Raw genomic sequence first — 13,013 nt, forward strand, 5'->3', positions numbered from 1 at the left:
AGAGGGTGGGTTTAGGTGACATTATTTCTGCTATTGTTTGGTTTTGTTTTGTTCTGTTTTGTTCTCCGTTTTTAGTAAAACTGTTATTAATTTTCTTCTTCCCTTAGATGCATCATAATTTCAACAAAATTCATAATTTAGGGGGAGGAAAATAAATGAAGAAGAAAGGGGAGTTGGTTCTATTCCATCAGAGGTCCAGCCTCATGGGACATATTGTCAGTAAACCAAGACAATAAATTTGGCTTTCCCAATGTGACGCATTGAGAGAAAAAGTGGAAAAAGAATAACAGTTTTGAATAATCCATTTGTGTATTGGATATAGAACCCCTCAGGCATCATGTTGTTTGACTTATTCCTGTTTATTTGGCATGTATTCCTGCCTATGTATTTCCCATTCATCAGTGTTTATCTCAAAATGGGTTCTAAAACCAAGGTAGCTGTGACTATTTTTCAGTTTGTAACTTGGATCCGTGAGGTTGTAAATTCAATGCCTATAAGTCTCGTTTGGAATGTGTTTACAGGGCTGTTTTCCTATCATAAGCTGTTATTCTTGGGGGTTTAGTGATAATGGCACCTAATCTGGGGGAGAAACGCAGAGGAGCGTTTTTTCCCAATCCTTCACCCATTTCTCCTTCAGGTCTGCTACAACAGTTTTTGAAGGGTTTAAATTCCCTCTAGATGTTAGAGATATCTTACTCTTTGTGGTATGTCTGGCAGTTTGCATCATTATGCTCTATCCTATTGTAGTGGGTGTCTGTGGCTGGGTTTTCATAGCAGGAAGGCTACAGGGGTGGCTTCTGTTAGAAGCCGCTAGAAGCTTCCCCTGTCTGGTGGAGCCAATGCCAGACAGCTCCAGGACGGGCTTCCTGCTGCTGACCAAGGCCGAGCCAATCAGGAGTAATAGTAATGCCTCTGTGATAACATATTTAAGAAAAGAAGGTTGTTGCACAGAAAGAATTCCAACCAGGTGTCCTGGTTAGAACGGCTGGGACCAATTCATCCCTGGATGGGTGTAACCCAAAACTGTGTATTCTATAGCCTCCATGCCATTTCCCAAAAACTGCTGTCAGTAGAGGCCTGCAAGGTGGGAAGATGTTCCTGTACCCTTTTATGGAATTCCCCGCTCTGATATCCTTATATGGAATTCCCTGCTCTAATACCCTTTTATGGAAGAGGGACTGAGCATCCGCATGCCCTTTTATGGAATTCCCTACTCTGAGGGAGGGACTGAGCACTCCTGCCTGAACTGGAGAGTATATAACTGGGAGTTTCAGAGCCTTGGGGCTCTCTCTCGTGGGACCCAGAGGAAGACAGCAGACCACCGCTGCTCCCAACCAGGCTGAGACCACCACCCTCGACTGGACTGCAATCACCACTTCTGACCAGACTGCAGCAGCTCTCCCACCAGCAGGTTTATTCCCTCTCCCTTTGCTTTGGACTCGGGGGGTGGGCCAAGGTACACCACTTTTGTTCATACCCCAGGGTGCTGGGTTTGTACATTTGGGTTTTGTGGATTAAAACCAATTGTCTGTCTGTATAATTGTACTTATTGCATTATTTTAATAAATTGTTATTCTGACTTATAAATCTCTCTTTTGAATTGAGTTCATTTTGCCTTGCTGGTTAACTTTTAAACCAGCACACCAGGGAAGAGCGGAGTGAGAACATGGGAACAACAAAGCAGACACCAAGGTCAGTGCAGAAGGAGGGAGAGGAGTGCTCCAGGTGCTGGAGCTGAGGCCCCTGCAGCCCGTGGTGAAGACCATGGTGGAACAGGCTGTCCCCCTGCAGCCCATGGAGGACCATTGGGGTGCAGAGACCCACCTGCAGCCCATGTTGGAGCAGGTGGATGCACAAAGGAGGCTGTGACCCCGTGGGAGGCCCAAGATGGAGGAGGGTCCTGCCAGAGACCTGCAGCCCATAGAGAGGGAAGCCCACGCTGGAGCAGGTTTTTCCCAGGTAGGACTTGTGGCCCCTGTGGGGGACCAGTGCTGGTACAGCTCATTCGTGAAGAACTGCTGCCTGAGGGATGGGTTCACGCTGGAGAGGTCCATCAAGGACTGTCTTTCTCTGAGCAGCAGCAGAAACAACTGACCGTAACCTCCATTCCCTGTCCCCCTGCACTGCTGGGGGGGAGGAGGGAGAACATGGAAGGAAGGAGGGCTGGGGGGAAGGTGTTTTTAAGACTGTTTTATTTCTCACTCTTTGACTCTTATCCTGTTAGTAATAAATTTAAGTAATATCCCCACTTTGAGTGTTTTGCCCATGCAGATAATTCCTGGGAAGAAGGGGTCTTTAGATAATCAGTAACTGACCTCTCACAGCTCTTAACTCATGAATCCTTAGCTGTTTTTTTTTTTCTCTCTCTCCTCTGTCCAGTTGCAGAGGGAGAGTGAGAGAGTGGCTTTAGTGGGTACCTGGCATCTGGCCAGGGTCAACCCACTACACCTATGTATGAAGCTAGGACCAAGATCTATTGGGAAGGTATCCAGAAGCCCACCCCAGGAGTGGAGAGTTTCTAGTGGCATGGGTTGTGGGAGGACATGGGTAAGTTCTTGTGATGCCTAAAATGGAAGAAAAAATTCTACAAACAATATTAATATAGATAAGATAGAAAGCAGTTCTTTAATGAAAGCTTTCAGGGGCACACCCACATACAGAATTCTCACACTTTTATAACTCTGACTAATTATCATATCTAGTGGGTACATCCAACCCAAAGACCACTCTTGCCCCAGGTACCACCCTCAGAACTGCCCCGTTGGAGCCCTCCAAGGGTTCTGGGCCTTCTATCTTGTTTTGACTACAATATATCTTATTATTCCAGTCCACGTGCATATGTCCCAAACAAGATGTGCTTGCTAGAGTACTTTCCCTTGAAAAGAACAATAAACAAACCTGAAGAATTTAGAAAATTCAATATGAAGCATGAGAACAGGATTTGGTAACTGTCAACTGCTATTCTAAGTGTTAGAAACTGTACAGCTATACTAAAAATCCATATTTACTACAAATCTTAAGAATTCTAAGCATTATCTCCCCACTTAGAGACTTGACAAAAATTCTTTCTTGTCTAGTCCCTACCACTTATATTTAACATACCATAAAAATGACCAATACCTACAGCATCGATTCACACAGTGAGTTATTATGCAGACACTAACTATGAATATAACTAATATGAACAGCTGTTTTATCCGAGTCCAGTTCAGTAACCACAAAGTGAGTTTATGGAGGATATCACCAAAGCCCAATGAGACATCATGGAGAGTTATTTGTATTTCAGTTCTGTCTGTGATGTGGCTTGACCGCTAGTGTGTTTTCTCCCCCTTGCATTTCACTCTGCACAGCTCAGTTCTTCTGTTTGCACAGTTGGGGGCAGCTTCTGTAAGGCAAGGGAGGGTGTGGGGTTGGACCGTGCCACTGTTCGTTGCTCAGGGGGGGTTTGGATTGGCTTGGTACAACCAAAAACCCTCTCTAAGCACTCCTCTCCCTCCTTCTCTCTAAGCCCTCTTCTGTATTGAAATAGCCTGTCTGCCAAAAGCTGCTGGTGGTGCTAGGTACCACAACATTCCTTTGTAACCCAAAGGATGCGAGTTCAAACCTGGACCTCAGAAACTTTTTTTTATCTGCTGTTTTTGTATGAAAGTGGTGTGGTTAAAATCGCTGTGCAATGTGTGACGGAATGACTCGCAGACTTCTGGTTTGATGGACAGAAATCACTTTATGCCCCATGATCCAAGGTTTTTATATCATGCACTTCCCACTGGGAGTGGTTAGGCAAATCAAGGCTGAACACAGCTGCAAGTCACACATCAATCACTCTCACAGGCCAGCCTGTCATGCACACTGTCGTGAGTTGAGGTGGCTGGGTTCTTGGTAGCGGGGGGGGCTACATAGGGTGGCTTCGGTTAGAAGCTGCTAGAAGTTTCCCCCCCAATGAAGCCAATGATAGCTGGCTACAGGAGGGACTTTCTGCTGCTGGCCAAGGGAGAGCCAATAATTACACCTCTGTGATAACATATTTAAGAACAAGTTTGTTCCGCAGAAGAATTTTCCAAGCAGGGGAAATCTGACCAAAGCTCCCAGGCAGCCCCGCTGCCTCCCCTGCTGCAGGGGGCAGCCGCGGCAGCCTGGTCCAGGCCTTTCAGCACCTAGCCCGGAGCAGGCAGCGGTGCCCTGTCCGAGCCACCTGTGCTGCTCTCAGCAGTGCTGGTTGAGCCGAGCGGCAGGCCCTGTGAAGGGACAGCTGGGGTCAGGCCAGGGCAGCCTGCCACGGTGCAGCCAAGCCCATGCTGGAGCAGATGGATGCATGGAAGAAGGCCATTACCCCCCATGGAAGGCCCAGGATGGAGCAGAGTCCTTCAAGAGACTTGTGGCCTGTGGAGAGCAAAATCCACGCTGGAGCAGGTTATTCCCAGGTAGGACTCATGGACCTGTGGGGGATCCACATCAGTACAGCTCATCCTATGAAGGACCGTCAGGGTGTAGAGATCCCCCCTGCACCCCATAGAGAAGTGACCCTTGGGACAGTAGATATGGAAGAACTACTGCCTGAGGGGTGGACCCACGTTGGAGAGGTCCATCAAGGACTGTTATCCATGGGAGGGACCCCACAGAGCAGGGGAAGGACTCAGAACTGTGACCCCCCTGTAACCTGTGGTGAGGACCATGGTGAAGCAGGCTGTCCCCCTGCAGCCCATGGAAGGGTGACCTACGGGACAGCAGATTTGGAAGACCTGTTGCCCGAGGGGTGGACTTGTCTCCCTGCACTGCTGTGGGGGGAGGAGGGAGAACCTGGAAGGAAGGAGAGGTGGGTGGAAAGTGTGTTTAAGACTGTTTTATTTCTCACTCTTTAGCTCTTATCCTGTTAGTAATAAATTTTAGTATTAACCCCACGTTGAGTCTGTTTTGCCTGTATGACCTCTCTCAGCTCAGAGCAACTTTAGTGGGTGCCTAGAATCCAACCAAGGTCAACCCATGGCACACACACACACAAAGACCTTGGAGTTTCAAGTTACTCTACACTCCCCCCGCAAACCCAGCTCTACTCCCTGGACTGTAAACCAAGGCTTTAGATAAACATTACAAGGTCATCTAGACATTTCCCAGGCCTTTTCTGATCTTCTTCTTTCTTGTTCTCATACTGACTTGCTACATCTCCCCCCTTTCTGTATTCAGCACGATTGAGGAAGACAGCTATCGGTCGGCGCTCGATGATTCCACTCGATGGGAAATTCGATGTAGTCACTGCAAAATTTGGCAAAGATTACTACAATTCACACCACAACTTACTTCTATTTTACAAGGCATGTCGTCTATCGTCTAGCCACATGATAGCAGATTCTAAGGCATCTAAACAATCCATAAGGGCTTAATTAACTTGCTTAAATTCAGAGCTCTTGCAAGATGTTATCAGAGGCAGTGTAATCTACACAGATTTCCGTTAATAAGGTGACTGCAACAGAGGCAGTAACTAAAATGACTACTGCAAATACGATGCAGAATAACTAAGCAATACAGACCTTAGATGCAGAAAAGATCAAGGCCAAGTAAGCTAAAAGGATGTTGCCAGGGGTTTATACTGCACCCACTGTTGTCATGATACATTATACTTGCTCATCTAGAAGTTCAAGTCGACCCCAGATAATGCAGGTGTCACTGGTCATCTGTTCTCTCTTCCTGGCTCTGTTGCTCCAAGGTATCACCTGCAGGCTCTGGGTTTCTGGAAGTGGATTCTGCAGTTCGTCATTCCAGCTCGTGATAAGGCCATATATATTTAGCTGGCAACCACCTAGGTCCTGCAGGAAGAAGAACACACACATACCCTCTTCCCCAAATAATTAGCTCAACAGGTCCTTCCCACTGATGTGTCTCAGGATCTTTATACCAGACCTTTGGTTTAGATGCTGAAAAGGGTTTTGCTGAAAAATGTTGCTGTACTGCAGTAGTTGGAGAGATATTGTCCTGCATATTCAAAAAATTTAAAGCATACAGGACTTTTTGTACCTGATCATGCACTGAGGTTAAGGTATTCCCCTTTTTTGTTTTTCCAGCACTGCTTTCAGAGTGCGATGAGTACGTTCCACAATAGCTTGGCCCGTGGGAACATGAGGGATACCAGTAACGTGTGACTCCCCAGTCCTGCAAAAAACACAGCGTCGAAGCAGCAGTGTAGGCAGAGCCATTGTCTGTTTTGATAGATTTTGGCACACCGATGACTGCAAAAGTAGCGAGCCAGTGGCTTCAAGCATCTTTAGCTTTTTCACCTGTCAGAGACTGAAACGGTTAATGATTTATGCATTCTAGGAGACTTTTGCAGGCTTTTGACTTTTGCATTATACCTCTGATGGGCAGTTGGGCCCATCCCTCCCTCCAGTACTGAAGGTGTCAAGCCCTGAAAAGGCAGGAAGAGCCGAGTTTACCATGCCCTCCACATGAACTCTGCGCCGAAACGTTGGGGGTTTTGTTGCTATGCCCCCAGCTGGGGGGCTATAGGGACTTGGAACAGTATTAAACTGGGCTAAGTATCTGTCGCTGAGAAGCTGGGAGTTTTTTTTCCCTCCACCATGGACAGCAGGAGCAGCGGTGGCAGAAGAAGCAGCGTACGGAGGGCAGAGAGCCAAGAGATAAGAGAGAAGCAGCAAAGCCGGCATGCAGCCAAGGAAGACACAGAGATCTCTAATGGAGAGAGAGATAGCAGGACTAAGCCCTGAAGAGACAGAGTTTGGGGTAAGAACTGAAAACCAAAACTCCCCAAACCCCTCTGAGACCTCCTAGAAAGGAGGAGGAGATGGACTCTTACTTGAGAAGAGTTTTGGAGTGTGACAGCACCGAAAAGAGAGGAGCTGAGAAGCTCGACTCAGGGGTGAATCCCCTGAGGAAGGGACCTTCATGGGATGTCTTACACCCCATATGACATGGTGAGGCAAGCCTTGTCCCTGCTATGCAGTCCATGGAAGAGAAAGACCCTCGCTTGGAGTCGAAGGGCCGAGAGGGGCTTGGAGACCCCCCTCGTGTGTACTGGCAGAGATCCAGCTACAGCTGCTGCATGGAAGAAGAGAGCCTGCTGCCCTAGAGACATTGCTGCTCTGAGAGTGGAAAGGATCTCTTCCTTCTTCCCTCCTGGACTTTTATTTGGAGGAAGAAGAGATTTGATCCATTGTAAATACTGCTTTATCATGGTAGAGATAGTTGAGATTGTGTGTGAATGTATTATAATATTTATTTGTAAAGTCATTGTAATATAATCCCTTCCCCCCATTTTGAGTCTCGTGTGGTGTCTGGAAAACCCATCTCACACTGGGTTGAGATGAGGGAGGGGGGCTTGGACTCGAGAATTGGATTTTGGGGCTCTCAAACCATTACATTGCTGTAGAGACAGAAGGGATTAAAAAGTTGAATGCATTGCCTGGCCTTTCAGAGAAACCTTCTGCTGTGGGACTACTAAGGGTTGAAGAATAGCAGGTGCCAATTGTCACTGCAACAGTGCATCATTGGCAATACCACACGAACCGAGACTCTGTGATACCCATCCATAAGATCACCCGTGAGCTGGAGAGCCAAGGAGTGGTCAGCAAGACCCGCTCACCCTTCAGCATCCCTATTTGGCCTGTGTGTAAGCCCAATGGAGAATGGAGATTGACAGTGGACAGCGGACAGTGGTCCTTCCTGAAGCCTCTGGCAGAAAGTGCCTGGGGAGACTCTAGGCCAACTACTTGGATTCTGGAGTCGAAGCTACAGAGGATCTGAGGCCAACTACATTCCAATGGAGAAGGAGATTCTAGCAGCCTATGAAGGAGTTCAAGTCACTTCAGAAGTGATCAACACAGAAGCACAGCATGGAAGCACCCCAACTACCAGTGCTGGGGAAGATGTTCAAAGGAAAGGTTCCCTCCACACATCATGCCACTGACGCTATATGGAGTAAGTGGATTGCGTTGATCACGCAAGCGCACCCAAATCGGGAACCCTAATCACCCTGGGATCTTGGAGATAATTACAAATTGGTCTGAAGGTAAGAATTTTTGCATGGCAGGTGAAGAGGAAGAACAGGTAGCACATGCTGAGGAAGCTCCACCATGCAATCAACTACCAGAGCACGAAAAGCGATATGCTCTTTTCACTGACCATTCCTGTTGCATTGTAGAGATGAATTGGAAATGGAAAGCAGCCATATGGAGCCCCACACGATGAGTTGCAGAAGCCACGGAAGGACAAGGTGGATCAAGTCAAGTCACAGAGCTCGGAGCTGTCTAACTGGCTTTGCATATTGCCAAATGAGAGAAGTGGCCAAGACTTTACACTGACTCATGGATGGTGGCCAATGCTCTGTGGGGGTGGTTGGACAGATGGAAGAAGGCCAATTGGCAACATAAAGGGAATCCAATCTGGGCTTCTGAAATGTGGCAAGACATCATGGCCCAGGTAGAGAAGCTGATCATGAGACTTTGCCATGTAGATGCACACATGCCCAAAAGCTGAGCAAATGAAGAACATCGCAACAACAAGCAGGCAGACCGAGCTGCACAAGTCAAAGTGTCGCAGATAGGCCTTGATTGACAGGAGAAGGGAGAGTTGTTCCTTGCTCGATGGGCCCATAATGCCTCAGGTCATCAGGGAAGAGATGCCACCTACAGGTGGGCATGAGACCAAGGGGTGTATTTAACCATGGACACTATCTCCCAGGTTATCCACGATTGTGAAATATGCACTGCAATCAAGCAGGTTAAGAGAGTGAAACCCCTGTGGTACAGTGGGCAATGGAATAAGTATAGATATGGAGAGGCCTGGCAGATTAATTACATCACAGTGCCACAAACTTGCCAAGGTAAGCGCTATGTGCTCACCGTGGTGGAAGCAACAACCACATAGCTGGAAACATACTCTGTCCCTCACACAATGGCCCAGAACACCATCCTGGGCAAGTCTTGTGGTGACATGGCACCCCAGAATGAATTGAGTCAGACAATGGGACCCATTTCAAGAATAGCCTAAAGAGCATGGGCTAAAGAGCATGGTATTGAGTGGATATATCATATCCCCTATCATGCACCAGCCACTGACAAGGTTGAATGGTGTAATGGACTGTTGAAAAATACTTTAAAGGCATTGGGCAGGGGGACTTTCAAGCATTTGGATCAGCATTTAGCAAAGGCTACTTGGTTAGTCAACACTAGAGGCTCTGCCAACCGAGCTGGCCCTGCCCAATCAGAGTCCCTTCACACTGTAGATGAAGTCTCCATGGTGCACCTGAGAGGTATGTTAGGGAAAACAGTTTGGATTAGTCCCACCTCAAGCAAAGGCAAACCCATTTGTGGGATTGTTTTTGCTCAAGGACCAGGTTGCACTTGTTGGGTAATGCAGAAAGATGGGGAAACGTGGTTATACAACCCAAAGGGACCTAATTTCTGGATAAACTGTCTGTAACACTGTGCCTGTATGTATATATTTGTAAATGTGTATAAAATTGGAAAGTTTCAAATACGATATAACATGACGGTATGAAAAAAATTGGGGTGGATAATGTTATAGTTTAGATAAATGAAGAAGATGATTTTTTTTTGTTGAATTTTTTCATATCATCATCTAGTTTTGGAAAATGAAGGGCGGGGGGTTGTCAGGAAATGCCGCAAGAATGTAAGGGATAAAGCTTGCTGGAGCAACCAGAACTCTCTCTTCTCTGGTTCCAGTAGGGGGGTACAAACGCAGCGGCGCAGTTGGGCTGTTCTCTCGCCGTAGCTGTTGGCTTTGGCTGTTTTGTCCTGTCTTGCTGCTGCTGCTCAACTTGTCTGCACCTGCAAGCCATGATGCCCATGGCAGCTGCCACCCCTCGCCGCCTCCTTGCTGCTGGCCCCGTGCCACCAGAGCTGCCTCTGCTCTGCACACCAATATCACCCCTGGCTCTGCACGTGACCTCTGTTGGGACTGCATTGCCGTCTTGGCGGCATAGAATTTGAGAGGGTGGTTTAAGGTGACATTTTTTTTGCTATTGTTTTGTTGGGTTTGGTTTGTTCTTCATTTTTAGTAAAACTGTTATTAATTTTCTACTTCCCTCAGATGCCTTGTAATTTCAACACAATTCATAATTTAGGGGGAGGGAAAAAAATGAAGGAGAAAGGGGGTGGTGGTGTTCTATTCCATTGGAGGTCTTGTCTCCTGGGACATATTGCCAGTAAACCAAGTCAGTGCTGTTTCTGTTCTCTTAGGTGAACATTGAAGACATTGGCAATAAATGTGTCTACCAATTCCCAGTTGGATGCTGGCTTGCTTTAGATGATGGCAAAATCCAAAGGGACATTTCTGTTGGAAGCACTGGAACCACAGGTAAAGTCATGGGCTGAATCCATGGTGGGAAATACAAAGATAGAAAGGCCTAATTAATGCTACTATACATATTTTCCTTAGAAGATTGAATGCCGTACGCTTAGGGAGACCTGTAGTGGACCATCTGCTGGTGGCAGGCTGTTTTGTGCAAGGGTCCCTGAACCACCATCGCATTTCCCACCTCAGTCTCTCACTGGTCAAGCTGTGCCGGACCTACATGCTGATTTATCACCTGGTGCACCAGGATAAGGGGTTGATGGGCAGAGGATGAAAGATCCAGCTTTTACTTTAGCAAGTTGCTCACCGGTTTTCAGAAAGTGGATATCTTTTTCCACAGTCACCAATGTGCCACACAGTAGAGAATATTATACTTCAGATTCTTGGCTGGGGAACTTTACATCCTTTTACAAAACAAAAAAAGTGGCTTTTTTATTATCCAACATGGTCAAAGCAGAGACAACCAAAAGTTATGTCTCTCTTAAAAGAAACATGGATGTAAAGTCAATAAAAGAACTTGCCATGAGGCAGAAGATTATTTGAATAGTGTTCTGTCTGTATTTATTCAGTAGCATAAAGGTAAACACTTTGACTATGCACAAACTAGAACAGCTATTCTTTACTTCCTTGGATGGTCTTCAACATCTGCAGTCCTTGTATTCCCTCCTGCATATGCATGAGAAAAATGGTCTGGGCACAGAGTCCTGACTGCAGGATGTGTGTTAGGGGAAGGTGGGAAAGAAATCTGAAAAAAATATAATTCATTTACTAAGAACTTCCCTTATTTTTTATCATTCATGATTGTGCATTTTTTTCCTGCTATCATGAGTTTTCTTGAAGATATATGCACAGTAAAACATGATTGAATACAATTTTTAACATAAACTGCAGAGACAGGATTGTTTAGAAGACAGTGAGTTCTGATGTTTCTATTTCATCCAAAGTCCTTTTTGAAATTTCTGGGTAATTTAAGGAAAGAACTTAGCTTGGGCCCCAACCATTCTATACACACTGCCTAAAACACTGTTATAGTGTTTTAGGTGTCTATTTGATGCCATGACACAGGTCTAAGATATGCCTGTCTACAAGCCTTCTGAGAAGGTGTGGTGGGTTGACCTTGGCTGGATGCCAGGTGCCCACCCAGCCACTCTATCACTCTCCTTCCCAGAGGGACAGGGGAGAGAGCAAGGTGGAAAAGGGAAAAAAACCCAAAACAACTTGTGGGTTGAGATAAGACAGTTTATTTAAAGCAAAAAAGCAAAGTGAAGCTTGCACACGCAGAAGCGAAGGATAGCAGGTTTTAGTCTCTACTTCCCATGAGCAGTGGTGGTCGGCCACTCCTGAGAAGCAGGGGTTTGGTACGCGTGACGGTTCCTCAGCAGGCAGCCATTAGACAATGAATGCCCCCTTCCTGCTCTGTGCCTTATTTTTTATATCTGAGCTGACATCATATGGTATGAAATATCCCTTTGGTCAGTTTGGGTCAGCTGGCCTACTTGGGTCCCCTCCCAGGATCTTGCCCTCAACTAAGGAAGGAATGTTACAGTGTTGGTGCTGTGCTCAGCAGTAGCCAAAACACTGGTGTGTTATCAACACCCTTCTAGCTACCAATGCAAAGCACAGCACTGTGAGGGCTACTGTGGGGAAATGAACTCCAGCTCAACCAGACCCAATACAGAAGGTTTGTAGGAAGAAGTGTTTTCTTTCTTAGACCAACAGTTAGAGGTAGAAAAAAACAAGTAAACTTTTATGCATATATATTTCTTTTCAGAAATAAGTTTCTTTCTTCCAGCTGGGCTAATACCTTTCCCAAGCCTTGTTTTGCTGAGATCTTTGGGCTCTCACAGTGACAGTGAAGGTCCTGCTGGCTTCAGCAGCATTATAGGCTACTGACCCCAAGTTTCCAGGGGTTTGTGATGATACAGATCTTGCTACCACTGTTTAAGCAACACTTCTCCATCCTCTCAGCATCATCTGACATATTTGGTGCTTGGTACCTCTCAAAATCTAGTGACTTAGTTGCTACTTCAATTTTTTTTGCCTTTCTTCACGTAATCATCACCATATGGTAATAAAAACAACTTTTTTCCATTGGGCCATGTGTCAGGGAGTTTATCACCACAAACCTGTTTCTCTTGGACAGTCTAAAGGTAACTGTGAGTTTCTCAGAGGTACACATGGGACAAAACCAATGAAGCTTTGCACTGTGCATAAATCGAAAGCTAAAAAAGACCAGGAGAAACCAGTAGAGTCCAATGTAAATCCAATCAAAATTATTGCTTTCAGCATTTTTTCATCCCTTCTTTTCTTCCTAACTGAATTCCTGATTCCTTCAGATATTGTGTACAATGTGGCTGTAGTGACAGGAAATATCAGAGGAGATGGCAAAAACTCCAAGATCCACGTAATCCTCCACAGCTTCAAAGGCCTAAAGAACAGTGGGAAGATTTTCTAGAAAGGAGGTGAATTTGAGCGTGCCAGGACAAATCTCTTTAACATGGAGATAGGTGCTCTTCTCAGCCCTCTCAGCAGAGTCGCTGTGAGGATAGAATACTCTTGCGGAAGATTTTACAACAAGGAGACGGAGTTATACGCTTAAGAAGGCTTTTCTGCCTTGATGCCGTGAGAATGTTGAGGCTAAAAAATTCAGGAGCAGTTAATTGAGGGTGAGATAAGGAAAGGGTTTAATT

The 13,013-nt window shown here is 46.1% G+C and overlaps 1 long non-coding RNA gene across 1 annotated transcript; it reads left to right on the plus strand.

The window, feature by feature from the left end:
• The first annotated feature begins 4,254 nt into the window (after positions 1-4,254).
• Positions 4,255-7,801, plus strand: LOC113981225. Its single transcript, XR_003538357.1, has 3 exons — positions 4,255-4,479; positions 5,310-5,313; positions 7,791-7,801. It is a non-coding gene; the product is annotated as an uncharacterized LOC113981225 (long non-coding RNA).
• The last annotated feature ends 5,212 nt before the right edge of the window (positions 7,802-13,013 follow it).

The sequence above is a fragment of the Neopelma chrysocephalum genome, unplaced genomic scaffold (assembly GCF_003984885.1).
Source record: "Neopelma chrysocephalum unplaced genomic scaffold, ASM398488v2 Primary Assembly neopelma1_96279, whole genome shotgun sequence".
Taxonomy (NCBI): domain Eukaryota; kingdom Metazoa; phylum Chordata; class Aves; order Passeriformes; family Pipridae; genus Neopelma; species Neopelma chrysocephalum.